General features: G+C 53.4%; 1 protein-coding gene across 1 annotated transcript in view; it reads left to right on the forward strand.

Annotated features, from left to right (window-relative positions):
- CNTN6 (contactin 6) overlaps nucleotides 1-18,086 on the forward strand; it is a 97,241-nt gene that overhangs the window by 933 nt on the left and 78,222 nt on the right. The gene's annotated exons all lie outside the window — the stretch shown is intronic.

Genomic DNA, 18,086 nt, shown 5'->3' on the forward strand with positions numbered 1-18,086 from the left:
GAGACAGCGTCATTTCTGTCTTGCTCTTTTAACCAGTGAAAGTCACGTGGCCAGTCGAGGGTGTGGGATTAGGTCCCAGCTCAGGACAGACGCTGCAAAGCTGCACCACGAAGGGTGTGGAACAGCGGAGGGAAGGGGAGTGTCTGCCTTTCCCAGAACCAGCCGCAGTCTGAGCGTCACCGCTTTCTGCTCTCAGCTGTCGAGCTTACCTGTGTGAGCGGTCGACGAGCCTGGACGCCGACTGGGTCATCCGAGTGTCACACCAGGCCGCTTCCCGCCAGCTGTGACGCGGGCGCTGTTCACTTCCACGTGTTCGTAACAGAGCAGTAATATCCTGGGGGAAACACGGGAACAAACAATAACTTAGAAGCCAGAGGCACAGTCATTGTAAGAGCCATACATTAATAGCATTTCCAAGGAATAGAAAGATATACTGATCTTAAAAGCTCCGAGAAAGCTAAAATATGCAGAAATCAATCATTGGAATCAGAAACCCATATAAATAAAGATATTTTTACCACTGGCTAGAAGTGCCACCGTCATATTTATTCAAAGTGATTGTGTCACTTCCAACTCTGTAACCAAGATTCCAAGTCAAAGAATAATAGCCTTTTTTTATTAATAGATTTAAAAAGACCGAGTCATCAAGGGGCCCAAACTGTCCACGTGTGAATAAGAATTCTGTTCCTACTCTCAAGTTCCAGCTTCTGTGAAAATTTAATATTATCATTTTGCCCTTTAAATATGTATTTGAATCAGCACAGTATCTCGGAAAGACCTTTTGTGTTCCATTAAGATAAATTATTGTTCTCAGAACACAGATCAGATCCCAGGCATCCTCCAGTTCTTCTGTTAACTTATTTAAGTTGGATGGGATTCAACGTGTCCTTCTGCTTTGTTCTAAAGGGAAAAGTAATCGTATATCCTTGGTGTACACTCTCCTCGTGAGAGAGCCTGGAAAAGGTTTGTCGCGGGTCTGAAGCAGGAGCCGGGAACCCGTGGGATCGGATTCTGCTGATGTAGAAAGTCCCACGGGTGGAAACCCAGCCTCACCGATGTGCTCAACTGTTAAATTTCCCTCTCGTGGAAAAAGGCTCAGAATAGCCCAGATGTCGTTCTACCTTTAAATTTTTGACTTTTTATGTAAAATTTGGGACATTACAGGCAGATTTCAAAATTCAAGTCCAAATCTTTAAAAATTTGAGGTTTTAAATATTAAATAAGTTGACCACTAAGGTACAGTGATGATCAGCTAGACCTCAGGCTCCGTATGTTACGCTGGGTGCTATGCATGTTACCAGTCATCCGGGCTCAGAGGTGGTACAGTTTCAAACCCGGGGCCTAAGGGAAGCCCCGTGGCCTCAAACAGCATCCTGAAGGCCACCGGCTGGTGTCACAGGCTCGGACATAGTGGGGGAGAGTAAACGTCCCAGTGTCAAGGAATTTATTTCCGTGACATTCGGTATTCACATCGTCTCAAGAATTCCTGCCGAACATATTCTCTTTTAACTTGGTTATTTTAGCAAAACCGTATTGTTTAAACGGCTGTTTTTAAGCAACCCTTTGGCCCTTGAATGTAAGCGGGTGTCAGCGTTTGTTGGCCGTGGGGCGAGGGCCTCCACAGGAACCTGTGAAACTACACCTGACCGCACCTGGCCCGTCCTGAGGAAGCGCCGGCCGCTGGGGCGAGGCTCGGCTTTTCCCGGGAGAGACGGGCTCGAGGAAGCGGCCATGGCCCGAGTCACAGTCCCGGGCCTCCGTCGGGCATCCTGGCCAGTGCGGGACGTGGGGCGTCCTCGGGGCGCCGCGAGCCCGCTCCCCCCACCCCATTAATTACTCTCGGGACGAAGCTGAGGCTGGAAACCGTGAGACGTCTTTCCCGCGCCATCTGCACATCCCACCCATTGAAAAACGTGCTTCCATTCTTTTTGGAACTTCTCCCAAAGTCACTGATTCTTAAACTTGAATGAAGTCGTTTAGGGGCTTAACCAATAAAGAAAAGTCCCTGTTTGTCAGCCCTTTGACACGGCTGCCAGTTTTACGCATGGACCAGGCAGCCAGGGGCTCGGACAGACGCTGGCCCGGCGTCCTCGCTGTCAGAGCGCAGGGACCAGGGCCATGGAAGTGTCTACACTTCCCGTTTCCAACATAACCTTGCACTGAACTGAGGACCAAAGTGCATGAAGTCCCTGTGAGAAAGCCACGCGGAAGGACCGAGATTTCTTCGAAGGTGGTGATGACTCACAGGGCAGACGGAGCGGATCCCACTCGGCCGGCGCTCGGCTCCCTCCGGCCTCCCGCGCGTCCATGGTCAGCACAACGGGGCCTTCAGGAGCCGAGCGCCGGGCTGTATTTTCAAGTCCAGCGGCATCTCCGCGGTTTCTAGTGGAGACGGCCTGGTTTGGAAATGCTGAGAGCACCGTTTTCCCACGATGCCTCCTGACGAGGGTGGTGATGGGTGATCCGATCTCCCTCCGGAGGCAGTGACTCCGAAACCCTACATGGGATTGTTTTCTAGGGCCGATAACAACGTGGAAAACCTTCCTGTTGGGTCAGCATCCAAAGGGGGCGCTGGGCACTCGGACCAGGCCCCCCGTGAGGACGCGGCCCTTGGGGAAGGGGGTGCGGGGCACTGCTCTCCTCTTGAATCTTCGAAGGAGAGGCCACGTCGTCCGGGAGGTGGTACCACAGGTCGTATTTTCATTTTAAAGGGCTGTGAGTGGCGCTGCCAAGGGGATGGACGACAAGCTTCTCTTCTTCCACTTAAAACTGTCCTGAGATTGAGAATCAACTACGTGGCGTGGCCAGCAAGACACCGGACAGCGTGACCCTCGTCAGCCTCGCCCACCCCGGCGCACGGAGTCCCCTTGCTCGCTGCTCGGCAGCCACACTTCCTCTCGCGCTCGGAGAAATCCCGCCGCTCCCTGCGCAGGGCCCGGGAGACCCTCCTGAGGACACTGACGGGTCTTCACTCTGTGCGGAGCCTTCCAGGCCCGTTTCCTGGGAAGCTGACTGTCCGGTCGAGCATTCAGATGCCATTTCCTTCAACCAACACTGAAAGTTCTCCATTAACCCAGCCCGGCCCGTGCCAGGAGCCACGGCTTCCCTTCCTCCCTTCCTGGGCCCCTCGCGTCCGCTGTCCTCCTGGCGAGGCCTCCGCACGGTCGGTCCCCTCCCCGAGGCTCTGTCTGCGCCTGCTCTGCCCACCTCCGGGTCCGCCGTCCCCTCCTGAGCCAAAGCCCAACCTTCTCAGCCGCGTTCGCCTGGGACCTGCACCCTCAACAAGCCTCCAAGCGTCAAACCAGTGCCCCTTCCCTTCACCCTAGCCCACGAAGCAGTTAATCCCTCGCACAGCTTTGCTTAAAAAGAGGTCACTTTTCTCAAATACACTCTCAGTCTGGGAACTACACAGTATGTATTCCTGTTGGAAATAAGTCGGGCCCTGGTGGGTGTGCTCAGTGGTTAGAGCATCCGCCTGAGCACCTGAGGGCCGCGGGCTCGAGTCCCGGTCAAGGACACGAACCCGGGCTGCAGGCCTGATCCCTGGCCCCAGCTGCTGCAAGTGCGGGAGGCACCGGTGGGTGTGTCTCTCACATCCATGTTTCTCTCCCCCTCCCTTCCACTCTCTAAAATTCAGCGGAAAAAATATCCTCAGTGACGATTAACTAAGTTTATACTCACAGAAAGCTCCATTCTGAAAGGAAAGGAAAGACTAACCTTTGCGAGTTGGTTAGTTCTGCCCCGCAGCTGGTGCTGCGCAGTTACAGAGTTTTCTGTGCAGTTCCGTCTGCGCGGAGGGGCAGGGCCGGGCGACTGTGTCCTTCTGTAGCCGAGACGCCGGACGGCCGGGGGACAGGAACGGCCAGGTCCACGGGGCGGGGAAACGGCAGAGGTCGCGGTGAGGTTCCCAAGCTCGGATGGCAGCTTCCGTCAGCGTTTATTCGAGACATCGCAGCTTGACGCAGATCAGGCTTCTGTTAACAGTTGGCTTTTTAAAGTTGGCGTTGACTGTGCCCCGAGACGCGCTTCTGCTCAGAGGGAAGTGGGATTTAAAGAGAGAGTCTCCAAAACTTCATAACCACCAACGGGGAGTAATAGCTACGGGCACGTAAACCCAACGTGTTTACGTTTATGTCATGTAAGGTATAAAATACAAGCCGTGTACCCTAGAAACACGTCAGACAGACAGACAGACAGACAGGAGTGGGGTTCCTAACACTGTCTCTCCTCGCCATGGACAGTCGGCGGCCTGCTCCCCAGGAGCAAGCGGCCTCCCTTTGGAGCCTGGGTATCCGCCTTTGTGGGGAGACGACCTGGAAACAGCACCACCGGCACTTACAGCCACTCTCAACTCCCAGAGTACCGGGGGAAGTCGGGGTAGAAATGCAGCCACGTTCACCACATCACGATAAAGGCAAATGCAGGGGAACTGGGAGAACACAGATTTTTAAAAAATATATTGTTATGGATTTCAGGGAGAGGAAGGGAGGGAGAGAGAGACGGAAACGTCAGTGATGAGAGTCACTGGTCGGCTGCCTCCTGCAGCCCCCCACTGGGGATCGAGCCCGAAACCCGGGCCTGTGCCCCGACCGGGAATCAAACCGCGATCTCCTGGATCCTAGGTCGACGCTCAGCCGCTGAGCCACGCCGGCCGGGCGGGAGAGCACAGATTCCATGCCCCTCATTCATTAAAATATTATGCAAACCTTTAAACATGCTCACAGTTCTGCAGACGTCGCTGGACACGGGAGGCAGATGCATCAGCCGCCGACGGCTGTGTGACTAACCCCCCCAGTGAGTGCTTTAAAGCAGTTCACTGTTCTTGATGATTCTGCAGGTTGTCTGGATGTTTTCTCTGCTCGTTTCACTTTGTCTCTCTCATGTGGTTTCACTGAGTTGGAACCAAACGAAACCAGGAGGCTGGAACGACGGGAGAGGGAGGCTGGGTTCCCAGGCCTCCTGAGTCCTGACAAGGAGAGGGGTTGGTTCCAATCCCTCCCAGTTATATGAATGTTTTGCAGCTACCTTGTCATTTATTTATTTTCTTTTGTCTTTTTAAACAAGAAGCACTTCAGTATACATGAAACTAGGGCGATTAACAGACCAGCTCCTCCACGCGGGAATCGCCAAGTTCTCAACTTAACTTTGGAATCACCTGACGGCCGTTCAAACTCCTGCACAGCGTCCCACCCTCCCAATTAGATTTAATCCTGTTCAGCTTGGTCACTGGAGTGAGTCTAAGTGTCACACGTTGAACCCACCCCCCGAAACCATCACCCAGTGCAGGAAGCAGGCCCTGCCCCATCCCAGGGGCCCTCCAGTCACAGCTGAGCCGCAAAGGGAACCACCATCTGCCTTCCGAGCACTGAGACCAGTTTACATTTTATATGCAAATTATGTGAATACAAACTTACCAATGTCCCGTATCCTGTGACCGTAGGAATAGCCGTGATCATTGCACACGACTATTGGCTACGTACAGTCTTGCGCTGGGCGCTCTTCCCCATCTGACCTCTTTCATTCAGCGTCAGGTTGTGAGATGCACCCGGGTCGTTCACAGCCGGGGTCCTTCCGTCTGATTCCTGCAAAGGAGTCATCTTTCATGTTTTATCTTTTCTTTCTGCTCGAGATGGGCCTTCGGGTTTATGTGTCTGATTTTTTAATATCTCCTTCCGCTGTATTGAGGCGCGACGGGCCAGCAGAAGGGTAGGTGTCTCAGGCACAGGGCGTGAGGACTCCATGTTCTCAGGCGCCGTGAAGGGACGGCCCCGAGCCCGTTAGGACGCCGTCACCCCGCGCAGTCAGGGGCAGGGACTCCAGCGATGAGACGAGTGGGTCCTGGGGGTCTCCCACTCGCCCCTCACTGGGCACCGCCCCCCAGCACCTGCCCGGGCCTGTATTTTCACAGCCTTAAAAATCACAGCAGAGAGAAGCAGGAGCAGCCAAGACAGGGACGGCCCGCGGCCCCTGGCGACGTTCGCGCTCGGGATCCCCGCACCAGGAGCTGACCCGGCCTTTCCAGCCCTGAGGGTCGGTGGTTTTCAGGGGGAAGCATCACACGGTCTTGCTACTTCTAAAGGGTGCCGATGAGAGAGCCCAGGAGGCACCACAGCCGCCTCCAGCCGCGGACGCTCTGGGGCTCGCCTGCGAGCCCCTCACCCCTCCTGCGCCGTCCCCGGGGGAGTTACCAGGAAACTGCTCTGTGCTGTTTTCTCATCGTTTTCTGAAATTCTTTCCAAGAGCGTCACGAGGGAGCGAGGTCACACGCGGGGAATGGAAACCCCCAGAACTGGAAAAATAAGCCGAAGGGCAAGCTTACGTGCGGAGTCCTTGCAGGCCACCACTGCGGGGCCAGCGCTGGGCTGCGTCCCAGCCTTCAGAGCTCATTGATTAGTCCGCCTGTCGTCCAAATGGTCAATCAGCTAATTCAGTGAGTCACTCAGACACTCCAAACAAACTGCTAATGTGGGGCGACAGCCTGAATCCAATATCCAGCAGCCAGCGTGCCGAGAAGGTAAACAGCCGTCTACAATCGCTCCAGGCTTCTCGATCGACACTGCGGCCGATTTCCAGGGGAGGCCGAGTGACGACTGGGGGACCAGCGAACTTGGCCTAGCGAAAGCTACATCCCCACATTTCCCTTCTCTGTCCGGTTCTGGGTTCAAATTCACCAAAAAGAAGGGTGAGACTCAGGACAAAAGCCCCTGATCTCTGAAAGCTCCATGCAAACATCTGTGGAGAGAGAGACACAGGTGAGCCGAGAGCTTGTCCGGTCTTCCCCACGTCCAGCTTTCGTCCCGTCCGCTGGAGCCGATGACCGAGGTGGCAACTGCAGGGCTGGGGAGAGAACAGTTTACTTACTGAGAGAGTCAGCTGAGTGGAAAGAACATCAGACTTGGAACTGGAAAAACAGGCTGAAGGGCAGGCCTGTGCCCTTAACAAATAGTGATGGAGGCCCCACCACGCCCTGGCGATGGTTTTAGGGGTTGGAAGACAGCGGCAGCCCGACTGCCTCTCGCTCTTTGAACTTGCCCAAAGTTACGCCGTTTTAACCTTGGTCTCCGTCTGGTGAAGTTCAGATAACACCGCCCCCCTCACTCACCGGGGCTGAATTCCCTGCTATATGCTAAACGTTTCGTGAATCGGAAACAATTACCCGAAGCCTGTTATTATAATCACGTCCGGTTGGCTATTTTCGTCCACTTGTTAGAATTAATTTTTGACTCTTCCCTCCACGTGTCCTTGGCCTTTGTTCTTACTTTACTTTATTACAACGGCTTACGGTGCTGTAGCCACTTACAGCTTCCTGGGAATCAAAGGGCGGATTTCAGCACCGGCTCCCTCCCTGCCCGGTCCGTGACCTTTCTCCCTCTGATCCGGCAGCCGGGAGCTTTTTATACATTCTAATTCTCCTCATTTTAACGGCTCTCGAGCAGCCCTGTTTCCGTTGACTGATAAGATCATTGAAGGTGACCTGGTGTCCCCTGGGGGTGGTGACGAGTGGAGCTCATTCCCGCGCTGGCTCACTCCTCCGCACCACCAGGGGGCGGGGCGCTTGGAGCTGCTCTCCCAGGAGGAGCCAACCTCTCAAATAGCATCAACCTCCTCAGTCATGCGAGCGGCTTCAGTATTTATTCCAAGTCTTGGCTTTTTTCAGATTCCATCTTGTTTTACAAAGAAAACAGAATAACACATGTTTTTACAACGAGAGATATAGAGTCTATTTTTGCTTATGTGTTTTTAAGGCATTCTGATAATACACCTACACTCTGGGCTACCTCTGATTGGGACCCAAAGTGGTGTTTACGTCTAAGGGCCCATGTGCATCGTGTCTCAGGTGTTACGTTTTGGCCTGAAGGTGGCTTCCTTCTAGCTAGGCGTGTCTGCTAGGGGACTTGGACACAGGATGCTCTGTCCTTGTGACTTGCGCCTTGTTAATGACTCTTGGTTTAAGCATCCAGGCTACTCATGGGTGTAGAAAATTGATATTTGAGAGCGTTTTAATTTGCTCAGTCAGAGTTACTCTTTATATAGGATCCAAAAAGTAATAACATTTGCAAAAGATTATCAATAGACTATTCAATGCTTATCTATTCATTTCTGCCCTGTGCACAAACTGCATAGCAAACACCCTTTCTGCCCACCAGCCGTCACTCCGATAACCCCACCAGCATCGCTCCCATCACCATAGCAACCACTCCAGAAGGTCTTTTCCTCTGTTTCAAGGCTTTATACTTTCAAGACACTCCGTATACATTGAACGATTTCAAGGTGTTTTATATTCATCCATTATATTACCATCTCCTTATCTATTCCCGGCTATTCTTCCAAGACTTCTGTTCAGAAATGGTAGAAGAATCCGCTCATTGTTCTGTCCCAATGTCCCAGGGGACAAGTGGAGCCGCCTGGCATGCCCACCGTGAGCACTTAGTGCTCTTCGCAGCGATCAGGTGGGAGTCGGACGGTGAGCGTCTTCCTTCCCGTCTTCCCGGCTGTCCTCGGGGTCAAGGCCTCTGCACTGGGTTTGTCCCCGGAGACCTGGCGCAAGAAAGAGTGGAGATCAGGTGGTGCTGTTTTCTGAAGTCGCCATGGAAACTGTACTCAGTGGTTCGTCCTGAGCAAGTCTTGCCGAGTTTTTACTAATGCAAAATGGCAGCAGCCTCCCCGCCAGGGCCCAGCAGGAACGCGCGCAGTTGGGGTGCGGATTCTCTGTTTAAAACACAGCGAGAGCGCGTTCATCTCCCGTTGCCAGGTTGCCCGGCTGCCTTTGTTAACCTCACAAACGTAACCCATGTGAACTGTGCATAGAGTTATATCACCGACCACACATCTCACGTGGATAAAAGGGCAGGAAACTAGGGAACTTCGCCTGAACGCATGTTGCATAAAACTATCCCCCAGGTCCAGCTCTAAAGCATAATCCGAGCGGAATGGTCATCGTGCATCTATGGAAATCCCTTCTTGGTGTGTAACGGTCGTGCTCGGACAGTGGAATTCCTTCCATTAAAAGTGACCCTGGAGAAATTCACTCCACAGTTTTCAAACGATACAACTAAAGAACCACTCGACAGGAGTCAACTGTGTTGCGTAAAAAGCACTGTCTCAAATAATTATTTTACTTTAATTGCGTTGTTGTTTAACTTACTGAAAATCGTTAGTGTCATTTTCACGGGCAAGCTCTCTTTTTTTCTTTCACGTGTGAGCTAAAGCTGTGATTTTTAAAAAGGCCAACATGGAATATTCTGTATACATCAGCGTGGGCTTTAAAAGGCCGTGTACAACGCTGCTAACGTCATACTGAAATATACGGTCCTCAGAGAAACAGGCTCATCCTAACAGTGAAATTACCATAAACACAGGAAGGTAGGGATGTAAAAATCAGGGGAGGGAAAGTCAAGGAACTGTGGGTCTGACGCTATAAGGTGACAAACTCTTCCGTGAAAAGACAATTCCATTTATTCAGAAAGATGCCAGGGCCTAATAGCTATTATTGGTCAACTGGTAATTTTAAATGTCTGAAGAATACATGTAAAAATTTAAATTAAAAAGGAAGTGGGCTGGTCAGAGGCTGGTGTAGCCCGGCTGTGGGCCATGATCCTATTTTTCTTCGGTATTTAGTTAAGCACCAAGCTGTTTTGTTTCACAAGGACCATTATGCTACTAATCATACAACTGTGCTTGTGTTATTTAGGACTCAGTATTACTTATGTCCTGGGTATTTTAGACACTTTAGACACCATATTTTTATATAACTGTTCCTTACTTTTTACGAAGAACTGTTGTTTGAGTCACTATGTTGATTTTATGTCGCTGCACAAACTCTGCAGCTTAAAGCAACTCGCATTTATTATGTCACAGTTCCCGGGCACAGCTCACCTGGTCTCGTCTCCTCAAGGTCTCATGTAAAGTCGTGGTCAAGGTATCGGCACCACTGGGTTTTTATCCGAAGACTCAAGGGGGGTAGGACCTGCTTTCGAGCCCCCGAGCGCTGATGGGGGGTGAGCCTCAGCTCCCGCCGGCTGTCGCGGGGGCCTCGCCACACGCTCCGCCGGTGCGCTGGTCAGGCAGGCGGCAGAGGCTCTTCTAGCAAGACTGACGCTGCAGTCCTAGGGAACTGATCGTGGGAGTGACACCCCATCCCCTCTGCTAGGCCCTATGATTCAGGGCACGTCACCGGCCTCACCCACACTGCGGGCGGGAAACTACACAGGGTCTGAGGGGCCCAAGGAAGGGTCACGGGCGGTCATCTTAGCGTCTTCCCACCGCACTTTTTCTGTTCGGTAGCTGGAAGTTTGGCAGTTTTGCCAAATGAATATTACGAAAGCAGCACCGAAGAGAGAGTTATGCCCCCGAATCTCGGTCTCACCCAGAAATTTCAGAGAAGGTAAAGCTCAGACGGTAGATTAACAAGTGTCGTTATTACTGGCCTTGGCTGGTACCAAAATCCTAGTGATGTTTCACTGAGAAGATGCTTTGAGATCAGCACGGGCCAGAGACGCCTCCTGTAGCTGGCGAATCAGCGTCTCCCCGCGTTGGCTCACACCTGCCTCAGGCACCGACGGCGGTGACAGCCTCTTGGGGTGACATCTGGGCTCCATGGGAAAGAATCCTGGGGTTGAGGAATAGTATCTGCCAGGGCAACAGGCCGGAAGAGGCGCCTCTGCCGCCCAGGGACCTCCCCCCTCAGTCACCACCAAGCAGCAGGGAGGCCCCTCGAAAGCTAAAGCGAGAACTGCCCCACAACCCAGCGGCTCCAGTTCTGGGTACTTAACCGGAGAGAACAAAACCGCTAACTTAAGAAGATACACACACCCCGTGATAATCACAGCCTTGCTGACACACCGAGACGCGGAAGCCAAGCGCCGATGGGCAAAGAAGACGCCGTGGGTCACGCGACGGAACAGGGCTCAGCCGGAAAGAAGGCGGGCGCCCGCCCTTCCCGACAACGCGGATGGGCCCAGAGGGCGCCATGCTCGGGGAAAGGAGTTAGACGCAGGAGGACGAGTGGCGCATTTCGTCTCATACGTGAAATCTAAAGAGAAAAATAAACAAAACAGAAACAGACTCAGGGATACGGAGACGAGGCCGGGGGTGTTCAGAGGGGGGAGGCGGAGGGGACGGGTGAGGCCGGAGAGGGAGCGTGAGAGACACAAACTCACAGTCACAAAATAAATGTCACAGGATGTAAGCACAGCCTGGGGAACGGAGTCAGTGACGTCGTAATGGCTCTGCAGGGTGACAGATGGGTTCTCGGCCTGTCACGGTGATCACATCACGAGGCGCACAGGTGCCAGGCCACCGGGCTGTGCGCCTGAAGCTAATACACGCTGTGTGTCAACTGTACTTCAATAAAAACGTCGACGCCGGTCTCAGAAAGAGAGTTTCAGGCTCGGCTCTGCCGTTTTCTGTCACCTAACCTGTCAGCGCTCACCTGGCTCGGAGGTAAGCGCGGAATCACCGCGGCGCCCTCGTCACAGGGTTGGGGGAACCACCGGGGGGAAGGAGCCTGAATGCTGAGACGGGCCGTCGGTGCGTGGCCTGGGTCGTTATTTCTCTAGCGTTTCCCTTCTTCTGGTTCATATTTAAGAATATGTTTTTATTGCTTTCAGAGAGAGGGAGGCAGAGGGAGATTGATAGAAACATCGATGATGAGTCATCGACTGGCTGCCTCCTACAGCGGATGGAGCCCGCAGCCCGGGCCTGTGCCCTGACGGGGGGTTGGACCTGCACCTCCTGGGGGGGGAGATGCTCAACCGCCTGAGCCACCCCGGCCGGGGCTGGGTCATATTTATAAAATCTGTTTCCTCTCTCGACGCCCATTTTCTCGAGAACTCCATGGTTTAACTTACAAAGACGGGGTTTCCCAGCGCGGTGTCATCTGTTAGGTAAACGTATGGCTAGTGCCCTGTCCGCCCCTCAAACCCCGGCTTTAAATCCTTGTAGAGTCTTCCCAGGGCACCCGTGTTAAAAAGCCAACGTGGGACTAGCCTTCAGTGAGACGCAGCGATTTCCAGGCCTCCGTCAACGAGTTTTAATAATCGTGCTCACCAGGAAGCCCCGCTAATCTTCTCTGTGCGGGGACCACGGAGCTTCACGGCGCCCACCTGGGCTCCACCCACGGCGTTTCCATCACCCGCCTCCTTCCCTCGGCTCAGCGGAAGCCGTAACCCAGAGGACGGTTAATCCAGGGAGACTACTGAGTCAGTCTGAGATCCGCAGACCCCGGAGGATAAGGCCCCCCGACTGTCGTGAGGCGCCTTCTAACTGTGTGGACGACTCGGAGGAGACGGCAGAAAGTCCCTTAGGGACGCGGTGGTGCCCACACAGCAGTTACGGTTGATTACAATGAACGGGCGCAGATTCAGCCGAGAGGAGAGGCCCCTGGGTGGCATCCGGGAGTCCCAGGGCGGAGACCCAGCCGTCCTGTCCTACGGCGTTGGGCAGACAGCGCCCACCGCTCCCAGGAGGGACCCGGGAGGACAGCGTGCGGGGGGCCCCCTCCAGGCTCCACGTCCAGTGTTACTGGGGCTCAGTCACAGGGACTTGGTCAGTGCCCATGTGACGCCCCTTGGTCCCAGCCCCCTCTCCTCCCAGCACCATGAATCGCCCCGTCCGGCCGCCCCAGGCCCCAGTAAACTGACCTCTTACCAGGTAGGACTCTGCAGGGCTTAGAGGTGACCTCCTAAGGCAAAGGTCCGGCCCTTCCTGGGGCTGGTTCAGTTCTTTACTGAGGAAGCATTTAGGCCCGTTCCACACCATTAAACACACAAGAAGCGTGAGAATTACGGCTTCGGTGGTCCTGCTAGAATGTCTCCAGCCTGCAGAGCACCCTAAAAACACTGCCCAGGCCTGGCCGGCGCGGCTCAGTGGTCGAGCATCGACCAGGCACCAGAAGGTCGCAGGTTTGATTTTCGGTCGGGGCACATGCCTGAGTTTCGGGCTTGATCCCCACTAGCGGGTGTGCAGGAGGCAGCCGATCCGTGTGTCTCTATCATATCGATGCTGATCTCTCTCTCTCTCCCTCTCTAAAAAGTCAATAAAAACATATTTTAAAAAGCAGTGTCCAGTGCTTACTCCATTTACTGCCCTTCGCGGTGTCTCTGCAGACGCCTCTATGCTGTTCACAGGCATTCGAGTCACTCAAGGTAACATGGGCCTAGAGAGACTCACAGCTTTGGTTAGACCCGCCCAGCTCTGCCTTCCGGGTCCCCCCGAGGACCCTCATGTTACCAGACCTCTCCAGGCACATTTTTCTAGACACCAGGGCTATTCTGACAGGCGCTTGGTTTCACGCATTATTTGCTGGATCTCACTATTCTCGCCTCTAGAGTGATGTCACTTCCCGTTGTTGGGGACCCGTCCCTGTAACTTCCTAAGCGCCACAGGAGGCCCTGCTGGTTGTCTCGGCCGCTGAAGACTGTTTTGCACGAGGCAGCGTTAAAGGTTTGCGCCCCACTCCACAACCCCTCTCCTCCCGCCCGGGAGCCTGGCTCACGGTCATCAAGCAACAAGGCAAATGAAAGGTTAGGTTCTTATGGCCCCGGCTCATTACTGTTGATGCAAAACTGCAAATTAACTCGCTTGTGGTCACGGAAATACCTCCTTTGACTTTGGCGACTCAGTCGGGAGAATCTGTTCTAGAGACGGGCGTCGCTTAATGGCGCTTGGCGTTTACTGGGGTCGAACAGTCGCCCGGAGAGCATGCATCTCCCTCCTTAGATGACTGTGATCGCTGCGGGAGTGCTCCGGGGGGGACACGGGGGCACCCTCAGCGCCGGGCGGGGGAGGTGGGCTTGGGCGAGAGGGGGGCTCTGCCCTCAGGCGGGCGGGCACCTGGCTCACCGGAGCCTCAGACAAGCAGCCTGGCCGCTCCGCTCAGACGGGGAGGTAGGGAGGCCGCTTCTGCTTTTCAGACCCAGGAGAAGGGAGGGTTTTGTCTGTGTGGTTCTCTGCTGTACCCCTGCCTCTGAAAGTGACGGGCGCAGAGAGGCCCCCGGGGGACGCCGGCTGGTGACTGAACAAAGGCCCGTGATGAGGGTGAACCCGCATTACACACGGGCAGGGCTCGCGCTCCGCGAATACTCATCTGAAGGGATACAGCTAAGACAAACACAGATTAAACCCTTTATACTCAGCCAAGAGCCTTGCTGATGGGTTTTACAGGAAATTCATTAATTATAATAGAGTCCGATTGGTTTTGTCCATTTGTGTCTCTGCTCACCAACCAGGGATGAAAGGGCCCTCACGTGCACTGTCGCAGGCCTTGGGGACTCAGAGGGAAACAAAGAGCCGAAATAAAGACCCTCGTGAACCTTTCCGACAGCCCAGGCCCGTTCCCGCCCGTCTGTCCAGGGAGATGAAACCCGGAGGCGGCGGCCGAGATGGGAACGCAGGCTGAGATCATTAACTTCATTATTTGTCTCCTGCCTTTTCTGTGTCTGTCAGAGGCTCTGCAATTCGAGGGACACAAAAGCATTTCCTCAGAGACAAGAGCCTGCCCCGACCCCTCTTCGCCGCCCGCCTTAGAGAACCTCCCCCGGCGGTTCGGGTTGTAGGCGTAATTGGCCGCGAGCCTTGTCAGTGCCCAGGACTGTCGACGCCCATGGGGGCGGCGCCCCTCGGCCTCGTGAGGAGCCAGGCCGGGCTCCGATTCATCTCCGGCTGGTCATTAAAGAGGCTGAGGCAGAGCCCGGCTAACTGGACCACTGTCTCCCCAACCTCGCCCGCTTTCCGGCTGTTACAGCGCAGAGGTGCCCGGGCCCGGCACAGCCCCGGACCTGCCAACCAGCGTCTGCGGTGGGCAGGGGGGCCCAGGCTGTTCCAGCCACCCTCGGCGACGGGTGATAGGCAGCGGGCGTGTTTATCTCCGAGTCCATTACAGTTAATGAAACCTGAAAAGCTCCTAAAATTAAAAAAAAAGCAGCACTTACCACACTTGGTGACGTGAGTCAAGCACACGTACCCAGGTGCACACGCGCACACGCCCACAGCCCGCACGTGGTAACAGAGAGGCGTGGGCTCTGGGGGAGCATCGCGTGGCGGTGAAGAGCTGGGCTCCCCTTCGCCCGCTCTGTGGGCACAGACAGGCTGCCGTCCTCTGGGTCTCGGCCTTCGTACCTGCCAAGTGGGAATCACAGGAAAACCTGCATTAAGTCACATTTGATCACATCTCAGAGAGTGTCTGTAACAGCTGCTAACTCCATGGCTGCCGTTACTACTCCAGGACACCGCCCCGTTCTCCACCCCCGCGAGGAGACCGTGAACATCGCCGCAGAGTTCGCGGGGAAGAGCAGTGACCGGGCCTCTGAAAGATCGCAGACCCTCAGAGGGAGAGGCGAGCAGACCAGGGCTGTTCCCACCGGGCTTCTGAGCTGCACAGGGTTTAGGCCAGAACCCCAGGGAATGCCCTGGACCCCCCTGGAATTGCTTTTCCTTCCCTGGAATTAGGTGGAAATCTCTCTGAGTTTTCTTTGTTGTTGTTGTTTTTTTTAATTTTGTAACTTGCTTAGAAGACAAAAGGAAATTTGAGAGAGAGAGAGAGAGAGAGAGACTCTCTCTATAGAACCTGAACTGCAGGGCAGACATAGTTGACCTGAGTCTAGGGTTGACCCGAGTCTAGGGTTGACCCGAGTCCAGGGTTGACCCGAGTCTAGGGCTGACCCAAGTCTAGGGCTGACCCGAGTCTAGGGTTGACCTGAATCCAGGGTTGACCTGAGTCTAAGGTTGACCTGAGTCCAGAGTTGACCTGAGTCTAAGGTTGACCCGAGTCCAGAGTTGACCCAAGTCTAGGGTTGACCCAAGTCCAGGGTTGACCCAAGTCTAGGGTTGACCCGAGTCCAGGGTTGACCCAAGTCTAGGGTTGACCCGAGTCTAGGGTTGACCCGAGTCCAGGGTTGACCCGAGTCCAGGGTTGACCCAAGTCTAGGGTTGACCCGAGTCTAGAGTTGACCTGAGTCCAGGGTTGACCCGAGTCTAGGGTTGACCCGAGTCTAGGGTGGGTTGGACAAGCTGAAGAACTCGGTCTGGAAACAAAGGCAGAGGCTAGTACTAGAAGACAAAGGCAGCCAGAGAGGCAGAGCTGTGGGATGAGCCGTCGTGGGAGCAGCCTGGACCCAAACCCCAGCGAGCACCAGCCCTGGAACACCGCCCACCCCAGGGCGGCCCTGAGCAAACGTCGACCGTCCCTCAGCTCGACTCAGCTACACAGCTCGCGCCTGTTCCTGTGCAGAAAACCGATGTCCTCTGTGCTTTCTGACCGCAGGCAAAGCAACAGCATCGTTCAATAACTTCATCACAGGATGAAAAAAATTCCAACCGTTTACCAGAGGAGACCCGACAATGAATCGACAGGCTAGACTTTTTGCTGGTATGAACCAAGCTTTAAAATGTTGATAACAAGACTGATGACTTTCGGAGGGATGGAGGGGTGCTCAGAGATTAACCAAAGAACTTACATGCGTAAGTGCTTAACCCATGGACAGACGCTAGGGCGGCGAAGGCCCGGGAGGTGGGGGCGGGAGCGGGGTGGAGGGGCCAATGGGGAGAAGGGGGACATCTGTAAAGGGGGACATCTGTAACACCTTCAACATTAAAGAAAAAATAAAAAATAAGACTGATAACAATTAATATGCATGAATAAATAAGGTACTGACAGGCGGTATCTCACCACGAGCCAGCTCTTGCGTCTTCCACGGTGAACCAGCTGTTCACAAACGCCCGATTCTATTATCGTAAAGTCATCAGCTAAATGAGATTGGAAATGGGAGTCTCACAAAAGGTACTGCAGGGATTTAATCTCTTAATTGGTGCCCGTAAGGTCCTTTGAACACCACAAATCGCTCTCCCAACGGTCAGACATTACTCAGCCCAGTCCTGCCCCGACGGGACCGCGTGGAGCCCGAGCGGCACCTTCTGCGACGAGGGGGCGGAAGGAAGTAAAGGGGCGTTGGCTCGGTGCCCGTCTGTGCCTGGCACTGTGCTCTGTACTTAATACCCACGGTTTCAGCCAGGTTTTCTTTGTGGGGAGGAGCGTAATCGGAAATTTTAGGGTTGTAGAGATGTACAAAAAGGGACAGACAAGCCATTCAAGCCGACAGAAATCAGGTTACCGTCTCAACAAATCTGCTTCCAGCCTCTGTCCGTAACTGAAAAACCAGTTATTTTCTTTAACACATGCATGTTGATTTTCAACATTCAAACTATGTAAAGCTATGCAAAGAAAATAAAAATCCTTACCCAAATTTAATGATTTCTTTCATTGTAAAAATTATTCAAATTTGGTAAAATTGCAACAATCTTTCCATGCATATAAATACAGAGACGGTAGATTAACTTAGATAGATAAATGCATAGCAAGAGGAAAATACCTTCATAAACATGGGATCATACCACAGAGACTACTTTTAACATTGTAATTAAATTTTATTTTAGATTAAAGTAAAAATAAAGAGAATTTTGAACATCTAATAAATGATTTAAGACAAAAAATATTTCTTTTTCTAAAAGATTCCCCTGCGGGTAGAGGATTCTCTGAACAGCACTAAGAGGTCAGAGCGCTTAGGCTTTAAAAATTACAGGTATAAAAAATTACATGTACATATAGAAAGCTTATGCTTCTGACATATATGTGTATATACAGGGTGTCCCAAAAAATGTGTACACACTTTAACAGCTGATAGCTCAGTTTTGAAAATGAGATGCACTTTAATAAACACCCCCCTTAAAATTATTCGCAGTGTGTGTGCCCATTGGGGGCACCCTGCGTATCTCCTGCTGACTTTCTGCTGTGAAAGGGGGTCTGTCAGCGCACGTTTCCAACTCTGTTCCCACACCTGCTCCTCAGCGTTGTGTTTGTTGTTATTTTCATTCTGTCCAAGTTCAAAGCATCCGTATTCTGTCCCGCAGCTGAACTGAACGTAAGCTGGTGTCAGTGCTAGTTTCTATTGAATGTGGCCCGTGTGCACCCTCTCTCCCCGAATCCCCGAGACCTGAGACCTTAGCTGACGATCTCACCCTCAGGCCGTTTCCTCCAGAACAGCCACTGAGTCGCCTCCCGGGAGTCCTGCTTCTCTTTATGATGAATGCAG

The sequence above is a fragment of the Miniopterus natalensis genome, chromosome 15 (assembly GCF_054644295.1).
Source record: "Miniopterus natalensis isolate mMinNat1 chromosome 15, mMinNat1.hap1, whole genome shotgun sequence".
In the NCBI taxonomy this organism is placed as follows: domain Eukaryota; kingdom Metazoa; phylum Chordata; class Mammalia; order Chiroptera; family Miniopteridae; genus Miniopterus; species Miniopterus natalensis.